Genomic DNA, 20,250 nt, shown 5'->3' with positions numbered 1-20,250 from the left:
GCTGCTGTTCCACGTTAAATACCTAGCCACCTTTGTAATTACGCCGCGTTAAATAACAGCGGGTAATTCAAATTGGCGCTAATAAAATACACGTGTCCCGGGGGATGGGCGTTGCACGCGTAAAAAAGTTGCAAGATGACATTATCCCGTGCCCTTGCCGCAAAACCGTATTTACGACGAAAACAAATCGCCGATTAGCGAGTTAAAATTAACTCTCCCCTTGACACGGGTACTCATACGCGGATGAAATCGTACGAGGAACAGGGGGCACTCTCCGGTCAGAAGTTCCGGGTACGTAAACACGGGAGTTCGGGTCGAACGGAGAAGTACCCGGGTCGTCAGGGGAATCACCGCGAGTTTAGACCAGCCGAGGGTAGATCAAGTGGAATTTACGAGTCAGGTTTCCGGCGGAACATCGATCACGAATTTGTCACGGGGTGATAAAACGGATAGCTTTCGAATTTCCAGGTCGCAAAGTTCGCGGAGCAGAATGGCGTCGGATTACAGGCAGACGTTAATACCAATCACGATGCTCGATGGCGCGCGCATTTGTCACGAACCAATACGGACCGCGCATTCGATATTTTTCAATTATTTTTTACGACGCTGAGCTGGTAGATAGGAAGCTTTTTAATAAGCCAGGTCTAGAAGCAAATATTATCGCACGTCAGGTTCGTCGCGAAGCTTCTATTCCTGAAGATAGGCCTAGTCTCGTGTTTGACATCGCTCAGGGTAAAGGTGTGACTATCGACGATGTCAAACAAACGTCTAGAGACCTTTCTTTTATCTCGATGGTCACCTGTAGCTCGTGTAAACCCACCATTTATCCATCCAACTTGACCCACGACGATCTCCTTTCGATCCGACCGTCACTCGGAGACTTTACACCCCCGAAGGGGTTAAATGCGTCTCTGTCGCGAGAGACGACGCCGGAATGTCGCCGATGAAACGCGCGAAATGTTTACACTGGCCTGTCTAATAGCACGGACCAGGATCGATACGCTGCCATTTCTGGCGTACGTGATATTGCACTCGCGTTCACCGACGATCCCTCGAAACGTGTCTTGCACGCACGAGTGCGCACGGAGCCGCGGCGCACAGCGTCGAGTGGATCTCGAACCTCTGTTAGAGGCCACTCGAAAGAGAGTCGAACGACGAAACAGAGCGGCTGGATGGCCAGCGTCGATGATAGGTCGAGGATCGTTGATTCGTTGGATACCCGCCTGGAAAACGATAACCTTTCCGTCTGGCGCGGCTTTCCAAGGTTCAAGAGCCGGTGTCCAGATGTAAATGCTCTTTGGAGAAACCTCGATAAAATCCACGAATGGTTCTCGATAAAAGGATATCTGTTCGATCGGAACTGAAACCGAAGCGGAATTTCGTATATTCCGCGTTGCGAGAAAAAATCGTTCGAGTATGGAGGGGATTGGATCGCGTTCTATAGGCGAAAATGTAAGTACCAGGATAAATATAGGTGTGTCGAAACAGGCGGAGAACTCGCGGCGAGGTCACGCTTTAACGAAACTTTCCACTTCCGCGAAGTTGCGCCGGTTATGACTACCTGGCTGTGCACGTTCGCCTCTCCCAAAGGTGTTTTGTCTTTTGCACGATTCGCTGCATAGCACAGCGAGTCTGTTTTATTTCCAGGCGTGGTGATCGATCGACGAGCCACGTTGCACGATCGTGCGTGCGGAAACGTGGAAAACAACGCGAGTTTAAGCTCGCCCCGACACGAATCTTCAATGGAGTATACAAGTATGCTGAGCAGAAAAACGTGCCAGAGCTTGTTGAGGTTTCGAGAATCGAAACCACAATGTTGGACGTTTTACAGCGAGGAAAACGTGTTCAAATTTTTCCCAAACGCGCTAACCGCGTGGAATTTCCGGTATTGGAGTTGGTGGACCGCTGGAATTTGCTTTAATTATCGAGCATCTGTATCAACGCGTTCGAATACCGCAAATCATCAATGGTGGTATCGCCAAGGATTACGTCTGCCGTTCTATTCCCGCGAACCAACGAAAAAGGCAGTTCCCGCGAAGGAAACTCGTAACGAGTTTCGTATCTTGCGATCCCTGCATATCGAATACACACAGCGGGATCATAAGGGCCACAGGGTAGGTACAGGCGACAAGAAATCGCAGCGGGCAACACGGTAGGATATATCAAGGCCGAGAAATCAAGCTTAAAGCAGCACGAATACTTGACAGGACGACGCGTGAGATACCGACGTAGTAGAAGCAACTTCGATCTAAGCTAGAACTTCGGAAGTCTACCTGTTGAGACTCTACAGCCATAGAACTGTCTTTGAGTTCGAAATCGTGCAAGTATACCTGTTGAGGCCCGGAATTCTAGCAAATTACTGTAATCAGACCCGACCCGGTTCCGCCCGTTTGCGATTAAACCACGCCCAACCCGACCCGACTCCGCCCAATTCTCATTAAACAATCCTTGACTCACGCCTACTTCGACTCTGGCCCGATATCGTTTAGTTCGAATCAGGCCCCGTTATATCTGAACTTAGGCGTGCTCAATTATGTTCTTAGAAACCGACACGATTCGAATACGAATAATCGCGATCAATTTTGGCCACGAGCACACTACAAGCACTTCGTCCCGCCCTGGTGTAGATAGACCCGCCTGGTTTTATCAACGTTACTTTGTCCTGACCTCACCCGATCCCAATTCGACCTTATTCGTGTTGCATCAGACCCAGTCCCGCCCCAACCAGACCCAACGCGGCCATGACCCGCCCCCGATCCGCCTCTAACCTAACCCGGAACAGCGAGAGTCCGCCCACTCGAGCTTTTGGGTTATAAAAGTGCCTAGCACTATCACCTTCAAGTCATAATACGCGATTTATCGCAGCACCGATCGATGGAACAGTCTTCTTATCTCGAAAGCGGCGAATGTGCAAATTGCACAGTCAAGATATCAAATCGGTTTGAGTCTCAAATCTCGATAGTCGAATGTAAATTAGATGGCGTCACGAAACACGGTAACAGCGGGTAACAATGTTGACGTTCCTAAAATACTTCGCGTTTGTCGCGAACGTGGCTCGCGGATAGGATCACGTAGGCAGTTAGCGCGTGTCGATGATCCAGGCTCGCGAGCCAGGTGAGCAAACGTTCCACGCGATAGAAGGCTCGGATTTAATCAACGTTTAGCCGCGCAATTGAATGCAATTATCGTTCCAACTCGGTGAAGCTGGAACAATTCGAAATTTCTACCGATTCGATATAACACGGGAGAAAACTCTGGACGGATGCCTCTAAATTGAAAATCTCGCGGAAGCTGTAAAGCACGCGGCGATCGATGACTCCGTCGAGTCGGGAAGCATCGGTTGGTAGGCCGACGTGAGCCTAGTCTGCGCATAATCAGTGTCCATTAACTTAATTAAGCGATATAGCGAGCAGAATGAAGCCCGTTTTTACCTGTGCTCGCTTTACGAGGCGAGTACAGCCCCGAAAGCGGATTGCGTCGTAACTCACTGTACATCGTAAAGGTTCATCGATCCTCCGTCGTCGATAGGGTATACAGTGGTCGGAGAAATTGCGAAAAGTTCGCGGTGAACGAAGCAACCGGACAGCTTCGTTACATATTTCCTCGTTTAGTCGTTGCTCATAGCGATAGCGGAAAGAACGATTTTACCCGGCGACTCAGCGGCGCGTGTAATTCACCGAAATGGCCGTGTAAATTTCGCTTTTCTAATTGTCCCCGTTAATCACGACTGCCGGTGCGCAGCCATGCTCGAACGCGTGCTGTTGCCCTTTCGGTCGGGAACTAAGATCGAGCAACGAAATAATTATGGGCCATTTCCGAATGATAAATTAAACTTCAACCCGGGAAGATTTATTCGCGCTTCCTATCGGAGTAGTCCTATCGGAAGACGCGAGGGTTGTCCCCGTATTTAAATCTACCCCGCTGCGAGCGTGCACCCTGCCTTTAAACGACAGATCTTTAAAAGCGTATCGCGAGGACGTTGATCTCGAATCTCCCTCTGTCAGTGTTGGAAATTGATCCGGGTACCGTGGAAAGACGAACAGGTTTGCGCTCCATCATCGTCAATGCTTAATAAGAATCGTCTCGTTTGCGATTCAGTTGAATAATCAGGACGTCGATGCGGGCGTCGCTGGTGTCGCCGAAAATACGTCCGGCGAACGATCTTAATCGTATTAACGTCCGTCAAGCGTAATCGAGGATCGTCTGGCGAGGAACGGGCGTGCATAATGCAACGGCGAACCCAGTGACCCCGACTCTGGTGTTCGATCGTTCTCGACGGCTCGACTGCAGCCCAACGTGCTTCCAATTAATCGGAAGCACACCGTCGAACACCCTATGTCCCCGTGCAAGTCTCACGGCGAATTTCACCAAACACTACCCGAGCAGCCGTTATTATTCATGAATTCCGCGCCGGAAATTTCTTGTCTGCCTTCCTGGCCTGGGCGGTCATTAGCGCGTGCTGGTTTACTCGCGTGTTCCGGAATATTACGCGCGGATTCCGTCGAAAAATCCGAGAAGAAAGGAACCTGGTCTTCTGGCGGAGAACACACGAACTGGACCATTAATTAGACGGATCACGCGATGATTCGCGTTTTTAATTATCCCTCGCGGTGGTCATCGCGTTTTTCCCTCCCGATCCCCAGCGCATCGTTCGCCCCGAGTAGAGAACTTTAATTAAACGTCGCATTCTCCTTTCCCAACGCGGTTTGCGCCTCGTTCGATCGCTCCTAACGCTCTTTGTCGATCCACCAGTCTTTATTAACGAAACCAGCTAACAGCTTTTTCCCTCCCATTTTTCTCGTGCGCTTACCTTTTTACGCGTTCGCCGAAGAACCGGAGGAACCAGGGACGAAGAGGAAGACCGTGTTCGGTATCGGATAACTTCGCGGAAGAAGAGTAATATTCGAGGATATTCGAAGGAGTAATGGTTTCGTTGTAAAATATAATCGTAATCCCCCTTCGATTCGAATTCGCGTTACGGGGTGTGGAGATAACTTCTACCTCTGTAGAAGAAGATCGAAGTATTTTGGTCACGAAATTCGCTACTTGCTTCCCGATACACGTACAGGATATAATACAGGAAATGCGTATGTTGGCTTTGACGTGCCCCGGTAGGCTAACCCGGCGGGAAATTCAACGTATGTCTCGAACCACGGCGATAAAATTATCCCAGAAGGGAAGAAGCGAAATAAGACATCGAGATTCGCGAACAGACCTGGCTGTACTATTATTCTATCGACTAGAGAGACTTCCGAGGATCCTACGGTAAAGGATATCGTTATTTTTCGAGCTACGAGTCGCGCAATCCAGCCAAGTTTCCCGGTACAGCGTTTATCGCCGTTCTCCAAACTCCGTTGCCTCGAGTCGTAGACAAAAGCAACTCGAAAGGATCGAGAGTTTCGCCTTTGTCCTTCGTCGCTTTCCTCGGGAGGAGAAATCCAATCGGGTCCAGGACACCCGAATCGATCATCCGTGGTGCAGCGTACATACAACCGGGAACGCCTTTTGAAACAGAGACGAAATTTACGTCGGTGGCTGAACGCGTCCTCCTCCTTTTGTCCCTCGCGTTCGGTACGGCGACTCTCTTAAGATTATTGAACGGAAGCACGCGAAAGACCCGCCGCGAATGCACCGCGAGGGACAGCGTTTCGAGTGCCGTGCGTTTTCCAATTTGTGTAATGCTTCCTTTCGCGTATTGTGCCGGATATAACTTACGTCCACCATTGCTGCTCGGTGATACTCGTATGCAATTTTTAAAATTGTGGGGCACCGTCCCTCTGCTTCCCTTCGATAAGGGAAACCGCGTAGCTTCTTCTAAAATTAATCCCCCGAATTTCTAATTCCTTCCGAACTTATTATAATTTCTAATTATTTTAGGCATTTCATTTTAAGTATATTCAGGAAGATGAACAATTGACATCACATCGGATAATCAGTATACTATATATATGTAAAGACTGCGATTATGTCGACATAAGAGTACCCGTAAATAAAATTAACGTGGAGTGACAAAGAAGCTCGAAGGATTAAATATAATACTAACCCAGCTACCTAAAACCTAAATTGACTTTGCAGCGGTAAACTGAAAATTCCTAAGATACACATTTATCTTTAATTAATACCTCTTAAATTAATTAAATCCTCGAGTTACACTTTCCGATAGCTGACGATCGTCGCCCATCCTTTGTTCCTCACTGATCGGATCGAAGTCAATCACCCACCCCAATTTCTTCCAAGTCCCGCTTCCCCGCCCCTCGAGAGCATTCGAGGATCGTTAATTACCCAGTGGTCTTAACCAAAGTATCCCCTCTGCTGTATTCGAAGAACAATTGCTGGCGAGCTTTCCGACAGTTTGCAACTCGTCTACGAGCCTAGCCAGACTGCAACCACTCGTCTCGCGAGCGGTTACAATGTGTACGCGCACTTCCGGTGGAGACTGCAGCCAGCCTCCTAGCCGTCGAGGGTGAAAAAAAGGAAGTGGGAAAAGGGAAGCGGAGAAAGCTGGGAACAGGCGAAGCGGAAGGAGACCATGGAGAAAGAAGGTTGGAACACGAGTGCCACTCCCGTCGCGAGAAACCAGCAACCCCGGGGGTTGGCAATTTTCAGTCAGTCGGGCAGAGTCTGGGTTCCAGGACTGGGTCGTTAACTCTTCGCCGACGCGTTTTCCTTTTATCTCGAATACTATATCGTACACCGATAATTTCGTACTAATTTATTACAGTCACGAATGAAATTATACACGTATAGTATAATAACGAACACAGGCCATCGAACTCGCATTCGAGGATCTAAACAGATGTTACCCTCTCAACGAACGATTTCGAAGAAGTTTGAACCAGTGCCAGAGGACCGTCTCTGCGATTCTAGGGTTGAGGGATTTTAAGAAAAGGAATCGGCTAATCGAATAGCTAGGGATAGGGTCTATCATAATCCCGGCTTTAGCACGACATCCTTGTTCCCAAGGAGGGTGGATTTCTTATAGGCCATTCTAGGGCGTCGTTAGTATTCTTCCTCTGACACCCACGATCGCGGGGGTGGAAACGGGAACCTAACAAAGTTGAAATAGAATGCATCCGGGAATATCGAAGTTCGCGTTGGAGGATTTTTTATTACCCCATTCAGTTTTGTTTCGTTTACTTGCCACTGCGAGGACGAACTGACGGAAACTATCTCCTCGTGGCGCGGTTCACTGGTCGATAAAGTGCTTGCAGCACGTTGCCTTCGTCGGTAATCGATCGGGGTAACCACAGGGCGTTGCGGAACTTCGTTCCTCTTTCAGGGTGGCGGGAAGAAAAAATAGAAGCGAGAAGAGGGCGGGAAATAACGAAAGATAGACGGTAAGAAAATGTCAGAAGCGAGTCGCGTCCGTGACTCGAGCCGCAATGAACAGTCGCGAATTAGAGAAGCACGTGCAACTTTCCACGACGATGTCGAAACCCTGCGACCCACCCTATGCTCGTGCCAGCCCGAAGTCGATAGGGAGCTCGAGGAAGTCATCGACGTCGGGTTAATGGCTCTAAACGGCCCCGCGATTCTTCGCTCTTCACCCTTCGACACGCCGGAGAATCGAAGTTCCTCGAGGACCGAGTCGCCTGCGAAGTAGCCACTCTTCCCAGAGTTTTAGTGGCCCTCTGACGTCTTTGTTGCCGCGGCGTCGGTGCACTCCATTGGGCCGGACCTCTGACTTTTGAGGTTTCAATGGCCAGGATTGCCATGAGAGTGGCTAATGCGAAATTTACTTTACTTCGTTCGGGGTACAATGGCCGCTTGTCTACGAGAATTTTTATTCTCTCAATTCGCAATCGAGTGGTTAGCCATGATTCTACACTCGTCACTCGATCTAATCCTCAATGATGGCTTGCAAATTCTCCATAGACAGAAAGGGAATTAACTCGCATTCTTCTGAACCTTTACCTCCATCGAAAGACACGATCCTCATATACCATTCCCTACATTCACCCACGAAGACAGAAGACCCGAGTCGAGGAGACAACGATTTACTTCTGTACGATCAGCGTCCCAAGACTCGCGGACACCTGGATCTCTCAAAATACCATCCGAGGTAATAAAAGAGATTAATATTAATACCATTCCCTATAATAGAGAGTAAAATTTCCCAAAGACCGGAAAACAAATTGACAATTTGTTTAAACTTCCACTTTCACCAAGAATCTCCATACACACCCCTCTAACCATCAAGCTGTAAGTAGGAAGAAATGCACCTACCACTTACACGCCTTGATAACCAATGACAGTAACATGACAGTAAAACACACGAAGACAGAAGAGCAGACACAAAAATCCAAATCAACACTGTAAATATATTGTTACGAATTGTAACTTCCGGAAGGGTAATCCAGCACCTCCCAGTAAGTTCGGGCAAATAACAATCGCGGATGTTGACTATAAAAGGAGTGTCTTCCACTTTAGAAGTTCTGAGAGTAGAATTGTCAACGTCTAATAGGGTTAAACTAATTCAACGACGTATTCGTTAAAAAATTTCGGCAATCTAGCGATCGAACTCGTGGAAGAAAAATTGTAAACGCGATCTGTAATAATATCTACTCTTTTATCATCTCAAAATAAACTCCTATGAAAATCTCGATTAACTAGTTTACGTTTATAAAAGGACGTAAACCTCGTCTGATCTGTTCCCATTTAAGAAAAATTCGGACGAAACAGCTGGTATCTCCTAAATTTTCCTGTGTAATATATATAGTAGGTCCCCACGAAGGATATCATTTATGACTACTATGAGGACTATGGAGGACTAAGGAATGTAAAATGGACAAATAGTTGTTATCAGCTTCTAATCGTGTAATCTAAAAGATCCTCGAGAGCTTGCACGCATCGCTTTCACCTTCCGTGATCGGGACACGATAATCGCGACTGCCTGCAATTAACCACGATCGATGGATCCCTCGTTCCAAGCATGCGTGCACGTCGAGCGTCCGATCCCCTTTCGTCAACAACCCCCAGTCGTGGCAAACTTCCTCGGCACGGCTTTCGGAAAAGCGCGTCTGGAACACCGGTCAGCCCCGAAAGTGTACTATTCCATCGCAAACAAAACAGCTCGGACAATAGCCTTTCCCTCAGCGTCAATTCGTATCCGCGAGTAGCTTTCATGCAGCCATCACCGACGTCGCCTCTCGAATCGATACTGCAGGAATGTCGGACTGCAGACAGGATTTTAATATATCTCGAGTGAAATAACAACGGTGCTATGTTCAACCAAGTTGTAATATAACGTCCATTAAACTACACAGCCCTTCGATCCTGTCTCTGAACTACAGCTCTGACTTTGGTCAACTGCTACCTCCTTTCAGTACTTTTACTCGTGGTAGCACATCGTTGGAGGGCAACGATAGATGACAAGTATAGGGACACATCCCAGACGTAGAAAACGAAGGTTTCCTGTAAATATTTTTCACTCCTTTGGGAAATCGATGGTCCCGGATTAATGGAGGCCTGGTTTATATTTTTACGACCTGGGCCCCCTTGATTCGCGGACGCGTGGACCATCTCGACGCCTAAATCAGTTCGTTTGCGTCTCTTCGACTACACGGGTCTTTCCCAAAATAAAGGTAACGCGCAATAAAGTACTGCCAAAGAAAAACGTAGTTCTGTTTCACTCAATTCCTCTCGTCCTTCACCTTCACAAGCACCAGTTATGCCAATTGTCTAAGGTGTGACCATGACGCGACTAAGTTTCATAGTGTCAGAGCCTAAGAGAGTGACCGTGACGCGACTATACGTTGCAGAACATAATACATAAGGATCTTTTCTCGTTACTTTAACTTACTTTAGTTTTATTCAGGTAGAAAGGAGCAAACACGTGTCCACTGCAAGACCCTGCTGGGTTATCTTCTATTATTACCTTGCTATACACTCGAGTACCCACTATGCTAGTTTTATTATTAACGAATATACATTTATTACAAAGAAATGTCAATGCGTATTCGTCGCGAGGAAATTGCCCATATTCAATTACAGTTTAACGCGCAACCTCGATATATCGCCCCAAATTATCGGGCTGATCCATCCCCTAAGCTTCGAATAACCCATCAGCATAATTATCCATATTAGATCCGCCAGTCAAGTTACAATACATCGGATGAACGACACGGGGCAGGATGAAGCTCCGAGCTACTTTAGCCTACTTCATAATCTCATTCTAAGTCTATGGAGCGGGACTAGTCGTTTGAGAATCCCTCGAATGGAAACGCACGCAGTGTCTGTTCCGCTTTAACTGCAGCTTCCGGTGGCCCTGCTGGCTTTAATGCCACCGTTCTGGAGCACGCCTGTTAACGAAAACGCGAATTGAAATACCGTGATGCGTTGTCCCTCGTTTAAATTTCAGCCACCTTCGTAACTCGAATTTCATACGAGAACGCATCGGCAGTGACGAAAAGTCCTCAAGGTCTGCGTTGAACTCGGCGAGTACTCGAGAGACGGTAACATCGGGTCCTCGAGTGGGAAATGAAAGCAATTAATACATACTCTGGATCGTTTTCGAGTTCGTTTGCTATTCCCGGTTATATAGGTGGGTTTAATCTAGAAATGGGTATCGAGCTTCTGGCGATAGCCGGGATATTGGATTGCAAAAATCGGGAATACGGGGGTCGAAGCGGGTCGAGAGGGTCATTAGAATTTCACCGAGGATCACCGGGGAACGTCGATGGATAAAGGCGTCAAGGGCGCAACAAGGTTAAGCACTTGCTTTTCTTTTTTCTCATCGAATTCGCATCGCGTTGCTCGATGTTTCTTTGACAGCGAGCTACACAAATGCAGGTATCTAAGGTGTCGATGCGCCTTTGGTTTTCTGTCACGGTGATATTAGATTTCAAAGGGCTGCCACGCGCCACTGTGTCACCGTTTTGTAATATATGCTTAATTTTCGAGCTAACGAGCTCGCAGCCTCCCTTCAACGCGTTCCCGTGCAAGCAATTTGCCTGCGTGAAATCTGCAAGCCCTGCTGACCACGTCGCAAGGCCACAGTGTGCGCTTCCCGGGAGATTTTATCAGAAATTTATGCGCTACGAGTCATCTGTGGATTGCATCGATGGGAACGAAAAGCTTGGTTCGGAAAATAAGGAGAATTTTATTCTCGAATTATTCGCGAATCCGCGATGCGTCCCTTTCATCCCCCGATACACCCGGCTTCCTCGATCCAATCCATTTACGTGTCAAAATGCAACGTCTTACGATCCGACGAAGACAGTGTCTCGATTAATCATTTAAGACGCGTGCACTGCGGATAGCAATTTTCTAATTTCGTCGAGAATTTTGCGGAATTCCGCCGTGGATCCGCGAACCGCATCTGCGTCCCGGCTTGACAGAGATCTCGCTGACGCGAGCTCCGCATCAAATACAGCACGAGCGAACACGCGAACAACTCTGAAAGATTAAACAGGTGCCCCAGACACTGGGAAATTTCATTACACGCCTTGCGAAATTAATTGGACGACTAGAACACCGTTTCAATGGAGAAACAAAGCTGACGCCTGTCAATGAATCGCAACGATCCTCGTTTCCATTTCTCTTGCACAGTTATGACCACCCACTGCATGCGTCTCTTCCATAATCGAAATTTTCCGTGAAAGCGGAATGGAAACTGGATGAAAACGCTCGAGGTGACGATTTTCATTTGTCGTTTTGGATTATCGGAGCTAAAAAAATCACGCCACCGCGAGAATGGCGAGGATTCTAGCCTCTTCGCACGGCGTCACTCGAACGCTGTTATTTCGGGAACGTGCCTAGCGAAATCTTTAAATAACAATCGAAGTGGAGTGACGCAAGTTAACTGACATCGCGCTAATGACACGTGACACGTTTACAGACTACCTATGTTGCGCGTGAATGATCGCGCCGAGACGATTTTCACGACAGCCATCGTTCTCCGAGCCACTTGGTCAACTTCCAACGAGTTACTACTTTGCCTGGCTTGTTCATTTTCGCTAAAAACCTCTGTCGTACGCGATGAAAAGGAACATTCGGATGGCTTAGGTTCCTTGGCAATTCCGTCCAACACGCGTTGATCTCTTACTTCGAGGAATTTATCTATTAATTTATTTTTATTCGATTCCTTCTTTTCTTCTTTTTCTTTCCTTCTGATAACTTCAACCGATTCATTATTTATTATCCATTCGACTATAATTCGAGTAATAACTAACGTAATATGTTTGCAATCACTGATACACTTTTGTTTTACAGTACACCGCAGTGTTTTTCACTATGTATCAAAAATCCCTAGATTATTAAAATTACCAACGTGTACCTAAATATGATATACGTATATAATGGAAACGATATGATGAAAATAAATGAACGTTAATCTTGTTCATTCAGAAATAGCTGCGTATTTTCGATAGCTATGAAAAGCCTGAAACTCGAGAATGGCCGAATGCTATGGAACAGAATGGTCAATACACAGGTCGATAAAGCTTTTTGTACACCCCTTTTTAAATATCTCTGTAGCAGACCTTTGTCAATAATCGTCACAGATCCAATTCGTTCGCCGAAAACAAAACGTCACTTAGTTTCACACGGGTCCTCGTTATACTAGCCGGATCTCCTATTACAGCGAGTCCATTCAACCATTGTTTTCGCTGTTCCAATGTTTATAAAATGCGAAATGCGTTGCACGACCGCTTCACGACCGCTTCACCGACCAGCCCATTCATTCTGCCGAATTTCTCAACGTTCTTCCGCGAAGTGTCCTCTCGCGTTTAGTTTTGGCTCGCGTTCAACCTCGTTCATCCCGTTATTTTTCCGAGCTTATCGAGCTTCGCACTCTCCGGACCGAGTCGATTTTAGAGATAAAACAAGCCTGGTTCTTGAACTCGTCGATTGCGAGATATTAAGAAGCCTTATCGAACGCGAATGATCATGCAGAGGAGCACCGGAGAGGAATACGCGGATGAGGAGCGTCCCATGGAGATCGGAGGTCCGCCATCATGGTTACTGAGGTCGACTTGTCGCATGCATCCTCGATGTGACGGGGGTGCTAGAAGGGGGACGATGGGAAAAGGAAGGGACGCATTTCGTTCTGGGCCTGTCGGTGGACTCATCCGTAAGGCTACCTAGCAGCACAGGACGAAAAGCATCTCTTCCTTTCCCCTTCGTCCCTTCTAGCAGCACCGCCATGTCGAGGATACTATTGGAATGTTGGAAAATTCTATATATAGGAAGTAGAAGGTTAGGACTTGCAAGAAAATCCTAGAATCTCCTTGAAATTGCGAGGATCCCTCCTCACGGAGTATCATTGATGATGATATCTTCGTTGTTTCGCTCGGTCTTGACTCTTGTGGTTCTGATAGACTACCGATGGACTAGTGGTCCTATGATGCTGGCCTATTGGTATCCCCTTGGTTGCAGTGCTATGATAGGCTAGTAAGTAGAAGGACAAAAGGAAAAGGAAGGGACGCGTTTCGTCCTAGGCCTGCCAATGGACTCATCGATAAGGCTACCTAGTAGGCCCTGACTTAGACGAGGATACTATTGGAATGTTGAGAAATTCTAATTATAGGAAGCAGAGGGTTAGAACTTGCAAGAAAATCCCACAGCCTCCTCCAAGTAGCCATCAATCTATCAGCGAGGGTGAGAATATGATGCCGCCACAGAGAAATCGATCGTGGAACTCGCGACGTTGCGTACACAACCTGCACGTCAAGTGTATTGACTAATTAATGTCTAGGATTGCCTCGTACACGGCCGTGATGTACAGCGTTTCTCTGCAGCCTATCCCGAAAGCTGACTGCGTCGAACTTAATTATCGCGTCATTCCGTCTGAAGAAAACTAATCAAATAGCCTTCGACGCGTGGATTCTCTTTGAAGAAGCTCGGAACACGTGTCTCGATGCTCTACACAGAGAGTAGCACAGCGAGAGTAGCAGTTGAAGGGTTTCGCATGATCGTAGAAATTGAAACCGAACGGTGAAGCCCAGGCTTCCGTGGAATTTGCGAGCTCACGTGCTAGAAGACGCCTGCTCGATGAAGAACCCAAGGAGTCACGCTTCGAACCGAGTGATTTAGGGTCAATTAAATTCCAAGTGCCGACAGATGCGGTTAAGTACAGTTTCCAAACGGAACGTGGAAACCTTGCGGTCCTACGGAAGAAGATTTAGTGGCGATTCAACCGTGGAACTCGGCGCCTCATGAGCGCTACAGACGCTCAGATCCGGCGTCTGACTCTCGATCGTTCCTTCAGTCGACTTCGTCCTCGTTTAACTTTGTAATTACTCGTCGCATCTGTCGTTTGTGGAACCTCTGAGGAATGGAATGCACGTAAAAATACACGGCGCGGGCGAAACGGAATTCCACGAGAAGATGACCGGATCTAGACGCTGTCATGAAGACACCATAAAGTGGCAGTGTTTACCTCGTGTATCTGTTCGCGATGCAATATCCATCGGTTAGCGGAGGCTTTCGCGAGCATTTGCTTTTACGATCCTGAACGTTTTACTCGGGTTTATAAATAGAGATAGGGATGAAATTTCCGAGAATGCTTTATCATCCGGATCCTGGGCCAGCGTATAAAAATAGAAGATCTCTCGACTGCGTTGCGCTTTTATGCGCTGTAATAGCATTACCATCGTTGGGTAGCTGCGTGTATCGTGACAGAAGAGTCGTTGGAAATGCGGGTGAACGAGATACACCGGAATCTACTGGCTCTATGGAAAAGTCTTTCCTGATAAACCGACTTCCGATTTTCTTGATTCTCTTCTTATTTTGTATCTCATTTCTCGTTACTTCCCACTCTATTTTCCCAAGATAAGCTCGAAAGTCGAAAGTATCGAAGGCTGTTGGTCGAGAGATTAAAGTTTACTGCTTCTACCCTGGTGAAGAAGACTATAGATAGATAGAAGACTAACTAGGAAGCTTGTGCTTTATGTGGAAGCAGATGAGAGATATGGCGGAGGGATGAAGAGATATTCGTGCATGGAGTTTATAGAATATCCGACAGGTTATGGAGTAGTACATTCTCGAATCTATTTGTTCGCGAGTTGCGTAAGTGTAAGGATATTTTCTGCAGGATACAGTCGCAGGATTTGTCTGACAGATGACCCGTAGCAGGTGGCACGGATATATATTTCCGTCGCCGTTGTGGCATTTTCCGGAAAAATATTCCGCCCTGCCATATTTTTACGATTTTGGCTAATGAATGCTTTCGCGTCTCCTGGGTACCGGCAGCGCGAACAATTACTATCGTTGAACGGGGGTAACTACGATGAAAGTTAATTTAATTACGGAAGGCTCGTTAATTTCAGCCTGCAAGAGTCACGCCACGCTCGTACTGTGTTTCGAATCCACCCAGCTCCTCCCAGAGTAGAAAAAATTAATCGAGCGTCTAGTAGATACTCCTCTGTTCATCCATCAGCCTCATATCATCAATAACGCGCGCTTAGATTATCCATTCTTGAAAAAGCTCGCTGGAGAAAAGCTGAGCCGTGGTAATAAAGCAACGCCATGTAACGATATATATTACGTCGGATAAATTATATATCCTCTCTTCTTTGCATCGACGTTGAGTTATAAAAATCAATGTGTCGAATGAAAATCGAGATATATTCTAAAAGTAGTATAAATTTTACCTTATCGTTCGATTTACTACAGATGGGATACAGGTATACATTAAATCGTATAAACTCTATCTGCGAATCATAAACTCCTCGTTAACATAAAAATAAATTTATGGAATAAAAATGAAAATCGATGGAAACTTAACTCGCAGCATGATCTGGCAAAAATCGGATAAGCATAAATATAACCTCGACGTAGATATTTAATCGTATAAACGTTGTATTTCCTCTCCGAGTGGCAGAATTTTCACATCGTAAAATACACTTGCTATTAAATAAAATGAAAATCAAAATTTATCGTACTCTCCCTTGACCAGACAACTGTTCCCTTAACAGTTGGAAATTAAATCGACACTCGCAAAATTAATTTATCGAGTAAATATTCAAGCCACTCGATACAATGCCCCGATCGCTGTCAAAATCGGTCAAATAACCGGAGCAGGCGAGCAACCTCGAACTTCCATTCCATAATTACGGTAATTACCGAAACCACTTCTACGATCCCTAAATTAGAATATACAAGCAAGCTTTCCACTGGCTTGCGTTCATTCCCGCGGGAGTGAACGTTTAAAAAGCCAATTCCAGCTGAGAGAGACAGATGCCTGATTCCCAGAAACGTTCAGCAGATCTGGCGCGCGGACAGATCCGCAAGGTCCGAAAAGGGAGCTGGTGATGGCCATAAACGAGCTCCAGGGTCATAAATACCGCGAAAACCCGCTTTGAGACAAATATCTCATCCGCGTAATTTTTATTAATGGCCCGGCCTTTCGAACACCACCACGCGCGCATGCCTCTGAAAGGAACTTATCAGCCCCTGCATTTTCGTCTCTGCTACGCCCCGAGCGGATTTCCGAGTTCCTCGGCTGTTTCCAGCGCGAGAGCGATGGTCCAGTGGTCAAAGCTGGACATCCTTGTCCGAGGTTGCGTGCGTTTTTTCCACAAGACATGCGGGGTACTGTGGTCCCGATAACACGTAACTCGAGCCATCGAGAGCTCCGTGGAGGATCCGAGTGAACCGGTTTATCGAGGTTTAGGTGGATCAAAGAAAACGTCTCTCGGGGGTGAATCTAGGTCGGCTGGTAAAATCTGAATTACCCACCCATTGGTCAAACTTCTCCTTTTCTGCGTGCCTACCGCTTTCGCCACTTTTCTGTCCCCCTCTCCCTTCGACGACCACTCTCCTCCATCTTTTTTCCTCCTTCACCGTCGAGTTTTCGGAACACCGAGACACCGAGGGAAATTTCAAGCGACCACGACTTTAATTCTCTCCCCAACGTCGTCAAAAGTCACCACCCCCTGACCAGCGCGCCGCTTTACGTTTTGTCCCGCGAGATTTCCATTCTACTCGGGTTCTTTTTATTTTGCGCCCATTTTTCTTCCACCCGGCCGACCATCTCCAGCCTCGTCAGCAGGCTTTGAATATCGGCTAGCGATATCCCAGCTCCCTGAGAGGGTTGCCGCAGCGATATCGAGCAAGTCGAATCGAATAGCCGAACTGACTTACAGTTTTGGCCTTCTACCATTCCTGTGCCGTGGAATCGCAGGGGATGGCGCTCGTTACACAGCCTAGGGGGTAAATAGAGCGGGAGGAACAGTTTCAACGTGTGTGCACAGCTTTGTAGCGTTCCGAGCGAGCTTTCGATCTGGATCGAACGACGGATTCATTGTTGGCAGTGGTGTGCAGAGAATGTTGCGCAAAAATTGTCCCTCAACCGGGAAGCAAATTTTTGTTCCTGAAACACTGTTTCGTATGGAGGAATGCATCCCTACCGTCGAAGGAGAGAGATATTTTTTTAGGCGTAGCGACGTCAAGAATCTGGAATTAACGGGGGCCTGGTTTATGTCTTTAAGACAACCCCCCATGTCTCGCGGACGCGTGGTCCAGGGCTAGAAAATATAGGCAGTTTGTTGGCGACCAGAGTACGATTCGGACCATTTTCTCAAAAGCGATACGGTTTTCTCGGAATAATAAACTCTGATAAAATCCGACACAGTGCTTTCCGCTTATCGAATCCCTTACGATATCCCTTCACGCTGTTTGCGGGAAGCTTGGACCATGGACGTCGGATGAATCCCGTTGGTAATAAGCGACAGGGCTATAAATTCGCGATAATTGGAGACAGGCCTTATCTCGAGAAATGGCCCTACCCGAAGAACTCCTCGATTTTTGTTTCCAACCTCAGGGGCAACTCCTCGAGGAAGTAAAATACATAACTTCCGTTTGAAGTTTACAAAGCTACGAGGCCCTCGTTTGCCGTACCGAGCAAGGAAATCGGCGATCGTTTCACGGTTCGAGGGTCTACGAAGTTTTCCTTCTTCGTTGGCTTTTAGTAGTTTACCTGTCGGTCCGGCTCAGCCTGTATAGCCTGATTCACGGCCAAGCGTTTCCCACTTCCGCCGGTTCTTTCGTTTACCACTCGAATTTCCGATGGATATTCAACGTCGCTGGAAAATTTCGTGCAAACTTTCCACCGAACTCGGAAATTCCCTACCTCGCGTATAAATATTTCCCCCCAAGTTACAATCGCGTTTCTTTTCCGCGCGGCTGAAATTCTCGCACACCGTTCCCACCCTTCTATTAGAACCCTTCGTATTTTCCGCGTTGTCGGGGGAAACCGGAACTGCAGCGCGTTCCCGTGCCATTCGATAACAGTGCAACCGCAATAACTTCGACAGCTACAACCATAACCTCCGAAACACTGGTGATTTCCTTCGATAAATTTTTGAACGCGATCAGGGAAAGGTTTCTCGAATAATTCGAAGAACAGCGAAATATCGTTCGAGCAGTGGTAAAATTGGATTTTACTGCGCGGTCGCGGAAGAAGGGGTTGAAATATCTTTGAGCTAAACGTGGCGCGATTGTTAAAAGGTTAATAATTTTGCTTTTTCCTCGAGCACACTCTACGTTTCCTTCGAACGTGCTCATTAAGCGCAAAACAAGTTTCCTGCCTGTTAAAGCCGCAATTATATAACATCGTGCTGGTACCCAGTTCTCCGTTACCATTTCACCGTTTTTCCAGTGAAACGGCCGCGTGCCACCATCCAATCAGACTCGAATTAACGATTCCCAACCGCTATTCGTCGATTGCTAGATCAAACGTATCAGACTGTCTGTGAACAGACCGACAACGATCCAAGGTGACGCGGAGGCCTTTTATCTGCCCGTCTATTACATCGATTACCCCTGCTTCCCTCTTTTACGACCGCTGACGTCTCCATTCTTCCGCCATGTCGAGGAAATATTCGCGACGGGGTGGGATTCGCCCTTTAAACGAGGGACCTCCAATTCGGGGAAAGCGTCGAATCGTGTTGTATTATCAATAAGAAATGGAGGCCGCGAAAGGTACAAGGGTACCATGGAATAATGCCAAATGTTTAATGCAAGGCTGTAGTCCCTCGAAATGTTTTCCTTAAGCCACGAATTCGGGGCTACAATCGCTCCGAGCATACCCTTATTTATTCGCCGAGCTCCCACTGTCAAATTAGCGTCAGTGAAAAATACACCCCTGTCGCGAGTAGCCTAAGCATCCTGAATTTATCGAAATTTCGCTGCTAAACGACCTTTTCGCGGGGGCCGCGTGTAAAGCGATGGAGACAGTTATTCCGCGCGGGTATTATACCTCGCGAGCTGCTTTTTAACTCCCATCGATCTCCGCGGGTTACTTATCTCGCGGTTCTACCTACCCGCTGATCGATCTTCCGGGGAAACAAAATGTGTCCTTTGGAGTAAGTCGGCTAATGCCAACCCCGGCTACGAGATTAACCTTATTTTCGTGAAATAATTCCACGTTTCGAGCCAACCGGTGGCACGATCTCGCCTTTATCTACAACGTACTTGCCTTATCCGGTCTCGCGATTGTACAAGAAACAGCGATAAACACAACTGGGAAAATAGTATAGTTGTTACAGCCCTGCGAAACATTAGATCAGGCACACGGTAGACGTTGAAAATCCCTCGTCGTTGAAACCGTTTATCCAAATCGCCTTTTTACGATACCACGAGCCAAGCATTCCGTGTCACGCCATCACGTTTGATCCCCTTGCAGATAAATACAGCGATCGTCTTTATCGAAGGGACCAGGCAATAAGCCTTTTCAAGAAGCAGACCCGCTCTGTTCGATTGAACGCTACGGGATTAATGCAATGAAGCGGTCGGCTCAATCGCCAAGAACTAAATCCAATCAAGCGACTCCCTCTCGTCCCCGTGTGTCTGTCGATAGGGAAAAAGCTCGACGACCATGGGGCGGGACTGGTCGTGGAGTCAGATGATCGGTGCCCGGAACGCGATCGAGAATAGGCAATCGCGGCTCGATCGAGCAGAATCATCCAACGATGGTTCCGTCTGATAATGCACGAAATGGATATCCGAGAAGCTGTTAACGTTTCGGGGTAATTACGAGCTCTGTTATTTTCCCAATCACCGGTTATCGTGACTGCAAGCGGCGATGAAGACTTCGTGCCTGGTCATTCCTTGGGATCTCTGTTTCTTTTCTTTGGAACGGTAGGCGGATTGGAAACTCGGTACGTAACAATTTTCGTAATTGCTGGACATTACTCGATATCGCTGCGATTATACGGGAATAAAGCACGGTAGCAGAGTAAACGGAATAAAATTTGAGAAAAGTGGCACGCGTGAAATAGCTACAAGTGCTTATTACTTTCATATCGT

Source organism: Eufriesea mexicana, unplaced genomic scaffold, assembly GCF_001483705.2.
Source record: "Eufriesea mexicana isolate 0111107269 unplaced genomic scaffold, ASM148370v2 scaffold812, whole genome shotgun sequence".
NCBI lineage: Eukaryota > Metazoa > Arthropoda > Insecta > Hymenoptera > Apidae > Eufriesea > Eufriesea mexicana.
The sequence above is the reverse complement of the archived record's forward strand: the minus strand, read 5'-3'. Positions refer to the sequence as shown.